The following is a 13,779-nucleotide window of genomic DNA, read 5'->3' as shown; positions in this document are numbered from 1 at the left end:
TGCGAGTGATGCTACAAAGGTCGAAATCAAACGCACACGCAGAGCTTGCACCGCGGCTCACTCTAGAATGAGTACATTTTAAAGAGAAAGAGAGAGAAATGGTGGCAAGGTGACTTTTCCCCCGACTGAGGAAGAGAAATTAGTGCGGTGATTTGATTTGCTTGACGAGTAGTGAGATTAGTAATCTCTTAGTAGAGCATTCTCAAATTGAAAGATGTTAGATTATATATTCTCTGGGTAGCATTCTTTCACTACTTTATTTCATCCAGTTGATGAAAGTTCTTCTTTCTTTGGAATTTTGCTTTAGTCACTAGGTGTTATAAGAGCTTTATAAATGGATTATAACAAAGTTGTGCATGTTTAAATTTCAAGAAGCATTAGCAAATGAAAGTTTAGGAAGCTTATTGACATTGGCTTGGTACTGACCACTATCTTCATCTTTGTCTCCATTTCTTTCTTTCTTCTTCTTCTTTCACTTGGTAGTTGTATTCACTTCAGTTGGAGACTTACTGAAACATGTCAGAAAGCTCCCTGCTAGCCAAATTATGGGTTGTTTAACTCCACTTCTATTGGAGTACAAAGTTCTAAACTTCTCTTAGTCATTCAATGAGGTCAATGATTTCCACAAGCAAGTCAGCTTCTTCTTCATCCTCTTTTTCTCTATCATCATGGTTGTAGCGGAAGGCTAGAAAATAAATTTAAGGAAGACAAAACTAATGTAGAGAGCGTTGCCACATGCATGAAGGCATGGTTTCTCTGTCTCCACCTCTAAAACAATATGGTTTCTTTGTCTTCCTCTTATTCATCTCTTTACCATCACCATGTAGTCGAAGGTTCAACAATAAGATTGAAGGCAATATAATATAAAGAACACAGTCATATGCACCGATGCACGGGGCATGTTTATACTTTATTTTTCCCTTGTAAGCAATGTCAGATCTATTGTTGTCCCAGTTTTATAGATCCTACAAGTATGAAGCCACCATTCTAGAATGCATCAGTTAATGGTATGGAAAAAGGTGCTCGACAATGCAGTGAGTTAAATCTGCCATTTTGTATGTTGGAAGCAGCATACAGAACCTTGAATTTGTAGTATGAATGTTTTTTTTGCAATCCTTTTTTCCCCCAACATTATTCTACATTTATTTTGGATTTTTTCTCATCTTAGCACTTAATATGTGCAGGAAATCATGCTAGAGTTCTGTGCAGGTAAGATGATCACAGAGGGAACACGGGTGATTCCGGATAACCGCAAAGGGTCATGTTCTATCACCCATTAGGAATTCATGATATCATTAAGTAATAAAGGTATCATAGCTATGAAAATGGTCATGTTCTATCACCCATGATGTTTTTGATAAATCGACTCCGTCCATCCGTTTTGTGAGCTCATTTTAGAACTTAAGACCAAAAATTAGAAGGATTCAAGAGTCAAGTAGGATTCAACAGAAACAAATAAAGATTAATATATTGGGATAACTGACTAAAAGAAAGCAATGTCAATCATATAACCCTTAACCCCACATCAGAAAAGAAAAAAATATAAAACATTTCAATTGCAAATATGTTTTTTTATGGGGAAAATAGACAAACACATAAGAATGACAATCCCAAATGGTATTTCTATATAAATTAAGTAAAGAAGCAAACAGATATTTAAAAACAAAAGGAAATTATCCTGATAGGGTAGGGTATATTCAATTATGCGGGAGAAAAAAGGAAATTAGTTCTATTTAAGAGAAACAATTAAGATGATTCAATTATCGGGTAGACTATACTCTAAGTAACAGTGGTGATTGAACACTACTATTAAAAACTTCTTAGAAGGCACCTTAATGTTTCCTTAGATTTTATTCACCATCCAATATGTTAATAAGTTCACATAAGTCTGAGTAAAGGGAAAAAAACACATATCATCTTGATCCAAAACTGGAAGGTGTTAATATGTAGAACTTTTGTGGGACGTATCATGGTATATGTATCAGATCCATAGCATCCATCCATTTTTTTGTACCATTTCAGGGATGATACATAAAGGGAGGCTGATCTAATGCTCATGTAAGCTCACTGTTGAAAACTTCTCAGGGCCACATCTGAAGCACTGTTTACCTTTAAGATAAGTACAATTTGATTATAATAATCAAGATTGAAATCACAAATCAATCATCACCGATACAAAACCCACACAAAGTTCAGTTAGAAGCTGACCAGACCATTCACAATCCATAACAAACAACCACCCTCCACCCTTGTTTCAACTAACCCTGACGAGTCAGAGAAATTTACAAACACCAATAGTAGTATAAGCAAACCTAAAAACCTACAAGTATGCCTAGTTATGAATAAGAGAAAAACTTCTCAATCAGCCAAACCCACTAACAAGCAAGGCAAAACACCATGGGATTCCAGATTTCTTCAAATCTGAAGATTACAGATGACGATCATGGGACAGGGACGGGGACTGTTTCCTCACATTCTAAAATCCCTAAATCCCCAATTTGTAAAATCAAAAAAACCCATTTTAGGGTCCACATTCAAATCGAGAATCTACAATCTACTAACTCCCAATTTCCTAAATCGACATTAAAACATTTTGAGATTGAGAGAGAGAGAGAGGGCATACGTGGGTAGGGCGTTCAGCAATAGTCCGCAAGAGATATTAGAGAGAGGAAGAGACAGATGGAGAGAGAGAGGAGGCGAGAGAGACAGATAGAGGAGAGGGTGGAGAGATCAGAGAGAGAGAGAGAGGGCATACGTGGGTAGGGTGTTCAGCAACAGTCCGCAAGAGATATTAGAGAGAGGAAGAGACAGATGGAGAGAGAGAGGAGGCGAGAGAGACAGATAGAGGAGAGGGTGGAGAGATCAGAGAGAGAGAGAGGAAGAGAGAGATAGAGAGCAAGAGGAGGGAGAGGGAGCGAGAGAGAGAGAGGAGACTGCCGTAGATTAGGGCAGTCTCTGTCACAGACGCGGGTTGGGCCTTAGGTTGAGTAGCGAGTTGGCTACTGAAGTGACGTCACCAGGTCCTGTGGGCCCCACTATGATGTATGTGTTGTATCCACATCGTCCATCCATTTTGAGATATTATTTTAGGACATGAGCCAAAGAATGAGACAGATAAAAAGATGTAGTGGACCTCACCATAGAAAACAGTTGGGAGAGTGATTCCCACCGTTGAAACTAACCTAAGGCCCACCGTAATTTTATTTGAAATCCAACCAGTTCAAAAGCTAAAAAAGACATGAAATAAGGTAAAACATGAATATTATAATAAGCCTATGGCTTATCCTTTTAGCTATTATAAGCCTAATAGCTGATTGAGATGGACCGCTACCAAAATCGGCTTAAAACAAATTCGACTAAAAAAGAAATATTACAATAAGCATATGGCTTATCATTTCACAACCATACATTTGTTCAATGATCATGAGGTGAATGACCTGATTTTTAGGACAGGGACTCTTTGTATTTTCCCTTCATATAAGTCTGGTTGACCTTATTAAGGTCTGTAGGCCCTAGAAAGTTCTTGGCTGGTGAGCATTCGATCACCACAATTTCTCCTAGATGTGGAACCACGTCCTAGAATGGACTGGTAACAACACAATTTCCCCTAGATGTGGTCTACCTAATATTTAGATCTGCTCAATTTTTGGAATAAGAATGGACTGGTGACACCACAATTTTTAGGTGCAGGTGGAGGGTCTGATCTGGCTAATGGAAGGGGAACACGTGGGGCCCTTCAATCTCGAAAATCCCAACGAATTCACCATGCTCGAACTTACCTACGTATTTGACCCTCATCTTTCCAATCTCGAGTCTGACTCAGTTAGAGAAGCCAAGTTGGATCGAGTTGAGTCTATTCGGTCAATTTGGACTGGGCTCAGTCAAGCCGAGCCGGAGACTCTAGTGCTAGGAATGAAACAAGGGGGAAATCGAGAGAGAAAGAGGGAGAGAAATGAGGAGAAAGCAAGAGGAAGGAGAGGACATCGGCATGGGCTGCGCTGCCACGTAGGTTCATCTGGCGGCGCCGGCTCGAGTAGGGTTAGAGTTCGGGTAGAAGAAGGGTAAAGGTTAAAAAAAAACTAAAATCTGACTTTATACTACCCGATTCCGGTCTGGATCAGATCAGATTCTAGATTAGATCGAGTTACCACATGACCCAAACTCGACTCGGTTTGGCGTCGGATCCGAGTGGGTCTACTCGATCCGACCCGACCATAGCTTTCAGTTCGGGTCGGATTGGATCCGACTAGTTTGGTCGAGTCGGATCCTGCCCACATCTATCCATTTGTATTAAAAACTCATTTTAGAGCATGATCCAAAAAATGAGGCTCATCCAAATCTCAGATGAACTATAGTACAGATCAACTATAGTACAAGAAACAGTAGTAATTGACCATTAAAAACTTCTTTTGGGCCACAGATGGACTACATTATAGTTGGACTAGGGTCGGGTCTGTTTAACATTATGATTTTGGTTTCCCTCTTCGTTGCTAGATTGAGAGGCGCCATTGCAAGAACTTCAAGAAAAAAAAAGGTATATGCTTCTTTCTGACATTTACTACTACCATTGGATTTTCTGTTTTAGATTCATTTTCTTCATGAAGTACATGCGACAACAATTTATCTCCCTGCCATTCTCAAGGTTCCATTTTGGATTTGTTTCCATCTTGTAACTTAAAACATTAGTATTGTAGTATTTACATCTGTCACCATCATTACCATAACCTTAGTAATATTAGTATTGCAGTGGTGTTCTTGATGGACACTCGTGTAGCACAAAAACATGGTGGACCATGGAGCTTTGATGTACGATGGGAATTGTTAAGGATTCAGAAACTGGTTATGTTGGTCATGTGTGGCAACTACGAATGATTCCATTTTCATTCAGGGATTCATTTTCTGTTATACCTCATTGTTGAGTCTCTCTCCTGCAGGGGTTGGGTACAAGTACAGCTAACAATTTGATGTGTCGGGAACTTCTACAGGGAATTACAAAATAGATTGGCGAGACGATGCATGAACTAGCTGCAAAAGTTGACGAGTATGCTCGTGGAATATGTATAGATCATACACCATTATTCGATGTATCGTCATGACCATGTGTGCAATGATGTATAGTTTCTACACCTAATAAATCATTATACAGTATTTACATACACCCATCTTGATTGATTTGCTCAGACCCATCTTTCATTTCAGGAGTTGAAATGGTACATTTCTTACTATTTCCATTTCCAGAAATGAGAAAATGGGTGTGAGTAAATCAAAAGGGTGGGTGTGCTATCTACAAAAGGGTGGGTGTGCTATCCTTCACTCCCACTCCTAAGTTATACATTGTTCCACTCATTTGCATTATAACAATATTTTAAGCATTTATGTCAGCATATCACTTCTCAACTCTCCTATTACCACTCAGCATGAGGGGACACGTGGCAGTGACACATGCTAGTCATAGAGTGGCGACAGAGGTGAAGACGATATTGTTAAATGCTAATGAGTTTTGCTAATGAAGTGACGTCAACAAGTTATAAATGCCCCACCATGATGTATGTGTTGTATCCACACCATAAATTCATCTATACAGATCATTCCAGGGCAAGGGTCAAAGAATGAGGTAGATCAAAATCTCAAGTTGACCCACCACAAAGAAATAAAAAATAAAAAATGTGGAGATTGAACCTAAACTAAAAAAAACATTCAGAGAATTACAGAAGTCTTGGATCAAGATGATATTTGATTTTTCTCTTCATCCATGTCTTTTTTTTAACTTATTAACAGGTTAGATCTCAAATAAACATCATATTGGCCCTAGGAAAGTCTCAACGATGGGTGTCACTGTCCCCACTATTTTTAGTGGTGGGGCCACTTGAGATTTGGATCTGACTCATTCTTTTCATCATCCCATAAAATGCTCTCCAAATGAATGGACAGTGTTGATACAATACATACATCATGGTGGGGCACACAGATCCGACTACTTTTTTGGATCAACAGTTAAAATAATTCGTTAAAATGAATGGACGGAGTGGATAAATAACATACATCACGGTGGGCCCCACAAGACTTAAAAATAGAATTCAGATTGCGTATTGAGTTACTCAGTGCGCTCTTATTCTACTGAGTAAACTCTGTTGAGCCCACCGTGAATGTATCTGGTCTATCCACGCCATCCATCCATTTTTCCATCTTATTTTAGGGGCTGAGATAAAAATTTAAGCATACCCAAAGATCAAGTGGACCATACCACAGGAAACAGTTGGAATATTGATTTCCATTGTTGAAACCTTTATAGGGTCCACAGTGATGTTTATTTCTCATCCAACCTGTTCATAAGATCACAAAAACATGGATGAAGGGTAATAACAAATACAAGCTTGATCCCAAACTTCTGTGGCCCCCAAGAAATTTTCAACGGTAGATGTTCAATTCATACTATTTCCTGTGGTATGGTCCAATTGAGGTTTGGATATACTTCATTTTTTTGGTTCAAGCCCTAAAATTATCAGGTAAAATGGATGGACAGAGTGGATAAAATACATAAATCAGGGTGGACCCCACGGAGTTTACTCAGTACGCAATTCGCTTCCTAAAATCATCCTGCGCCCTCCCCAAACCCAAATCCCATGCCCACCCCTCTCCCAAACCCTCTCTCTCTCTCTCTCTCTCTCTCTCTCTCTCTCTGTCTCGCGCGCGCGCACCCGCGCCCGTCCTCCAATTTTCCAACCTCTCTCCCATAAGCAAATGCATCGGCCCTCTATTTCCCAACACCTCTCTCTCTCTCTCTCTTGGTAGGGTTTTGAAATCCTAGACTCGAAAGAAGACGAAGAAGAAGAAGAAGAAGAAAGAGAGGAAATCCTGTGAACCATCTACGATCTCTAGCTCCTCAAAACAACGATGAGTCTCTCTCTCTCTCAATGCCGATTTACGGATTTAGGGATTTAGTAATTTATGGATTTTTGATTTGATTTGGATCCTCATTTAGGGATTTGGGGATTTTAGGGCTTATGGATTTTAATGTGGACCCCGAATTGAGGTTTTTCTGATTTTACAAATTAGGGAATGATTTTACAGATTTGAATGTGGACCCTCTGTTCAATGTGACCTTATGAACAGGTTGGATCATAGGTAAATGTTATTGTGGGCCGTATAGGAAGGTGGGCATCATTATCCCCATGGTTTCTTATAGTGTGGTCCACTTGAGTTTTGGATCTACCTTATTTTTTTTGGTTCATTCTCTAAAATACGCTGTCAAAATGGATGGACAACGTGGATAAAACACATAAATCATGGTAGGGCGCACAAAGCTTTGACATCAACAAGCTGGCTGGTGTTGGGTCACCATCCAAACTGCATCCATCTCAAGCGTAAATTATACACTTGGGATGTAGCTACCTCAATCAAATAGGTGTACGTATTGTAGATGGAGCATGGACCGAAGTTAGATTTTATCATACAATCATAGCCTCCGATCAATGGATATTCTTTGTTAGACGGTTAACTATTTTCTTTTACAGCCACTTAGATGTTTCCCATCATACTTCCATTTTAATGCATAATAGATGACCCATCTATGGTGGGCCCAACTATTGGAATGCTCCAATTTGAGTGCATGTGTGCCACATGTGCAAAATTTGTGTGTCTGCATAAGGTGCATATGGGGCTAGCAGATGGGGCTAAAAGTTGGGCGGGTCAGTGCTTAACCCTAGCCCAAACCAAGGTTTCTATACAAAATTTTCATTTTTTCTAAACAAACAAGCTAAAATATAGGATAACTACTCATTTAAAAGTCATGTGTATAGCACATAATTTATTTGGGAGAGAGAAATCTGTCATATCTTGTTGGCTGGAGTCATCAAAAATGACGTGGACCAATAAAACCCAACGACACTTGAATGTCTCGTGCCTTCAACATAGACCATCCATACTCTATTATAATTTATAAGTAACTTATATATTGGCTGGGTTAGGTTGGGTTAGATTAGGTCAGGCAACCCAAGACTTCAACCTTAGCTCAACCTAAGTTTTATTAAGTTGGTGTTTCTATAACACAAGCATGATGCTGAACGCGGTATATCCTGCCTAAGCCCAACCAATGTCGGGTCTGTTACTGGTTGGTTAGATTGAACCCACTTGACTTTCAGCCCTACTACCATACGTCTGTCCTCAAGAAACCAAAGAATAGAAGAAAAAGAATGAATCAGTCAGTTGGACCATAAGTTATAGTCCACCCGCCTGCCGTGGGGATTTCATAGTGCAAAAATCAGCCACATCCACTATTTGGCTGAACCTGCATTTCGCTATCTATCTATGGTTAGAAATTTTTTTTATATGATTTACCCCACCTTAACAAATAGATAGAATTTATTTTTTATATGAATCTCTCTCTCTCTCGGCAATGGGCATCCTTCTCTTCATTTTACATTTATCATTCGCTTATGAATTAAATCTCTTGTTTTAAGTAGCTAACAGTAGCATTATACATGAGGACTTTCTCATCTTCTAGAGCTTTTCTTTCATGTAATAGTTTGTTAGAAATGTTTGTTTACTTAACATTATATTTCTGTTCTCAGTATAAAGATAAAATGTGTATTTCTATCGTTGCAAACCTTAATGAGCTTGTGTATTACATTTTTTTGTCTTGACTTATTATTGTGATTAGTTACTTTATATTTGTGACTTGTAATTTATAGATTTGTAAGTTAGATAATTAGTTACTCGTTTGAGGATTTCTATGGGGCCATACATAGATATGGTGTGTTTTTGGTGGCATAGAAATCGCTCAAATTGTCCTATTTTGGACAGTTCAAGGTTAGATGGATAGTATGCTTTCTTCTAATCTATTTAAATGTTCATGCCTGGTCCATCTCCTCATTTCTCTCTGGATCTGTTTCTTCCGTTCCATATCCAATGCCAAATATCTTTACATTGCTTTAGATTTTTGGCATCAGAATGTAACGTAAGATTAACTTATCCGAAGAGGCATGGGGAGATGCTGGCGGATTTTTGGCGTGGACGTTTAAGTGGGAATATGAAAGTATTAAAATCTATCCAACCTTGGATGAGTAACTAATTTAGGATTTAATTGTATCATCTCGAAATTGATGGAACAGACCCGAACGTGCGTCGGAGCTATCCGGATGTTGAGCAGGGGTCCCTGGAAGGTGGGAACCGTTGTTATAACCATGACGAAGCTGTCCATTTCTTATGGACAACATTGGAGGGGCCTGGCCGATTAGAGTAGGCCGTGTTTATATTTGTATTTGATCGAAATTAATGGAGTAGACCCGGATGTGGGTTGGAGCTATCCGGATGTTGAGCGAGGATCCCTGGAAGAAGGGAATCGCTGTTATGACCAAGACGAAGCTGTCCATTTCATATGGACAACATTGGAGGGGCATGGCCAATTGGAGCAGGCCGTGTTTATATCTATATTTGCTCAAAATTAATGGAGTAAACCCGGATGTCTGTCGGAGCTATCCGGATGTTGAGCGGGGATCCCTAGAAGATGGGAACCGCTGTTATGACCATGATGAAGCTGTCCATTTCATATGGACAACATTAGAGGGGCCTAGCCAATTGGAGCAGGCCGAGTTTATATCTGTATTTGCTCAAAATTAATGGAGTAGACCCGGATATGCATCAGAGCTATCCGGATGTTGAGCGAGGGTCCCTGGAAGATGGGAACCGCTGTTATGACAATGATGAAGCTGTCCATTTCCTATGGACAGCATTGGAGGGGCCTGGCTAATTGGAGCAGGCTATGTTTATATCTGTATTTGCAGGGACCACACCCTTAACCTAAACCACACCCTATATTTATAACCAAAAACCATTCTCAAATCCCAAAACCTATAACCTAAACCTAACCTTTCCCTAAACCTATGACCTACACTTATAACCTAAACCTAAATCTATAACCTAAACCCTAACCTAACCTATAACCTATAACCTTATCCTATACTTATAACCTTAACCTAAACCTATTCTCAAATCCCTAAACCTATAATCTAAAACCTTAACCTATAACATAAACCTATAACCTATAACCTTAACCTATACTTATAACCTTATCCTAAACTTATAACCTTAACCTAAATCTATTCTCAAATCCCAAAACCTAAACTTATAACATAAACCTAGACCAAAACTTAAAACCTAAAACCTAAACCTAAACATATAACCTACACCCAATCCTGAACCCGAATCCGATTTCATAAACCTTAACCTTAACATATAACCTATACTTATAACCTTAACCTAAATCTATTATCAAATCCCAAAACCTAAACCTTAACCTTAACCTATAACCTATACTTACAACCTTAACCTAAACCTACAAACTTAACCTAAACCTATTCTCAAATCCCAAATCTTATACTTATAACCTAAACCTAGACCATAACCTTAACCTATAACCTATACTTATAACCTTATCCTAAACCAATTCTCAAATCCCCAAACCTATAACTATATCCTAAACCTAGACCTTAACCTAAACTATAACCTATACCTATAACCTATAACCTAAACCTTAACCTAAACCTATAACCTATAACCTAACCTTAACCTAAACCTATAACCTATAACCTATACTTATAACCTTAACCTAAACCAATTCTCAAATCCCAAAACCTATACCTATAGCCGAAACCTAAACATTAACCTAAACCTATAACCTATAACCTATAACCTTAACCTATACTTATAACCTTAACCTAAACCTATTCTCAAATCCCTAAACCTATAACCTAAAACCTAAACCTAAACCTATAACCTAAACCCGATCCTGAACCCAAATCCGATTTCATAAACCTTAACCTTAACCTATAACCTATACTTATAACTTTAACCTAAACCTATTCTCAAATCCCAAAACCTATAACCTATAACCTAAACCTAACCCTAAACCAAAACCTAAAACCTAAAACCTAAACCTATAACCTAAACCCGATCCCGAACCGTAATCCGATTTCATAAACCTAAACCTTAACCTATAATCTATACTTGTAACCTTAACCTAAACCTAGACCTTAACCTAAACCTAAACCTAAACCTATTCTCAAATTCCAAAACCTATAACCTAAACCTAAAACCTAAATGGATTCTTAAATCCCTAAACCTTAACCTAAAACCCAACCAAAACCGATTCTCAAATCCCATAACCCATAACCTAAACCTAAACCTTTACCTAAACCTATAATCTAAAACCGAAACCTATAACCTAAACCTATACTTATAGCCTAAACCTAGACCTTAACCTTAACCTATAACCTATACTTATAACCTATAACCTTAACCTTAACCTAAACCTATAACCTATAACCTAACCTCAACCTAAACCTATAACTTATAACCTATAACCTTAACATATACTCATAACCTTAACCTAAACTTATAACCTTAACCTAAATCTATTCTCAAATCCCAAAACCTAAACTTATAACATAAACCTAGACCAAAACCTAAAACCTAAAACCTAAACCTAGACCCGACCCCGAACCCGAATCCAATTTCATAAATCTAAACCTTAACCTATAACCTATACTTATAACCTTAACCTAAACCTAGACCTTAACCTAAACCTATAACCTAAACCTAAACCTAAACTTATAACCTAAACCTATTCTCAAATCCCAAAACCTATAAACTAAACCTAAACTCTAAATGGATTCTCAAATCCCTAAACCTTAACCTATAACCCAACCTAAACCTATACTTATCATCTAAACCTATTCTCAAATCCCAAAACTCATAACCTAAACCTAAACCTATAACCTAAAACCGAAACCTAAAACCTAAACCTATACTTATAGCCTAAACCTAGACCTTAACCTTAACCTATAACCTATACTTATAACTTATAACCTAAACCTTAACCTAAACCTATAACCTATAACTTAACCTTAACCTAAACCTATAACCTATAACCTATAACCTTAACCTATACTTATTACCTTAACCTAAACTTATAACCTTAACCTAAATCTATTCTCAAATCCCAAAACCTAAACTTATAACATAAACCTAGACCTAAAACTATAACCTAAAACCTAAACCTAAACCAATAACCTAAACCCGGCCCCGAACTCGAATCCGATTTCATAAACCTAAACCTTAACCTATAACCTATACTTATAACCTTAACCTAAACCTAAACCTATAACCTATACCTAAACCTAAACTTATAACCTAAACCTATTCTCAAATCCCAAAACCTATAACCTAAACCTAAAACGTAAATGGATTCTCAAATCCCTAAACTTTAACCTATAACCCAACCTAAACCTATACTTATCATCTAAACCTATTCTCAAATCCCAAAACCCATTACCTAAACCTAAACCTTTACCTAAACCTATAACCTAAAACCAAAACCTATAACCTAAACCTATACTTATAGCCTAAACCTAGACCTTAACCTTAACTTATAACCTATAACCTAAACCTATAACCTATAACCTAACCTTAACCTAAACCTATAACCTATAACCTTAACATATACTTATAACCTTAACCTAAACTTATAGCCTTAACCAAAATCTATTCTCAAATCCCAAAACCTAAACATATAACATAAACCTAGACTTAAACCTATAACCTAAAACCTAAACCTAAACCTATAACCTAAACCCAACCCCGAACCCGAATCCGATTTCATAAACCTAAGCCTTAACCTATAACCTATACTTATAACCTTAACCTAAACCTAGATCTTAACCTAAACCTATAACCTAAACCTAAACCTAAACTTATAACCTAAACCTATTCTCAAATCCCAAAACCTATAACCTAAACCTAAAACCTAAATGGATTCTCAAATCCCTAAACCTTAACCTATAACCCAACCTAAACTTATACTTATCATCTAAACCTTTTCTCAAATCCCAAAACCCATAACCTAAACCTAAACCTTTACCTAAACCTATAACCTAAAACCAAAACCTATAACCTAAACCTATACTTATAGCCTAAACCTAGACCTTAACCTTAACCTATAACCTATACTTATAACCTATAACCTAAACCCATATAACCTATAACCTAACCTTAACCTAAACCTATAATCTATAACCTATAACCTTAACCTAAACTTATAACCTTAACCTAAACTTATAACCTTAACCTAAATCTATTCTCAAATCCCAAAACCTAAACTTATAACATAAACCTAGACCTAAACCTAAAACCTAAAACCTAAACCTAAACCTATAACCTAAACCCGACCCTGAACCCGAATCCGATTTCATAAACCTAAACCTTAACCTATAACCTTAACCTAAACCTAGACCTTAATCTAAACCTATAACCTAAACTTAAACCTAAACTTATAACCTAAACCTATTCTCATATCCCAAAACCTATAACGTAAACCTAAAACCTAAACCTATTCTCAAATCCCAAACCCATAACCTAAACGTAAACCTTAACCTAAACGTATAGCCTATAACCTAAAACCGAAACCTATAACATAAACCTATACTTATAACCGAAAACTATTCTTAAATCGCAAAACCTATTACCTAAACCTAACCTTTCCCTAAACCTATGGCCTACACTTATAACCTAAATCCTAACCTAACCCTATAACCCATAACCTTAACCTAAACCTATAACCTTAACCTAAACCAATTCTCTAATCCCAAAACCTATACCTATAGCCTAAAAGTAGACCTTAACCTAAACTATAACCTATACTTATAACCTATAACCTAACCTTAACCTAAACCTATAACCTATAACCTATAACCTAACCTTAACCTAAACCTATAACCTATAACC

This window comes from Magnolia sinica, chromosome 14, assembly GCF_029962835.1.
Source record: "Magnolia sinica isolate HGM2019 chromosome 14, MsV1, whole genome shotgun sequence".
NCBI classification, from domain to species: domain Eukaryota; kingdom Viridiplantae; phylum Streptophyta; class Magnoliopsida; order Magnoliales; family Magnoliaceae; genus Magnolia; species Magnolia sinica.
The sequence above is the reverse complement of the archived record's forward strand: the minus strand, read 5'-3'. Positions refer to the sequence as shown.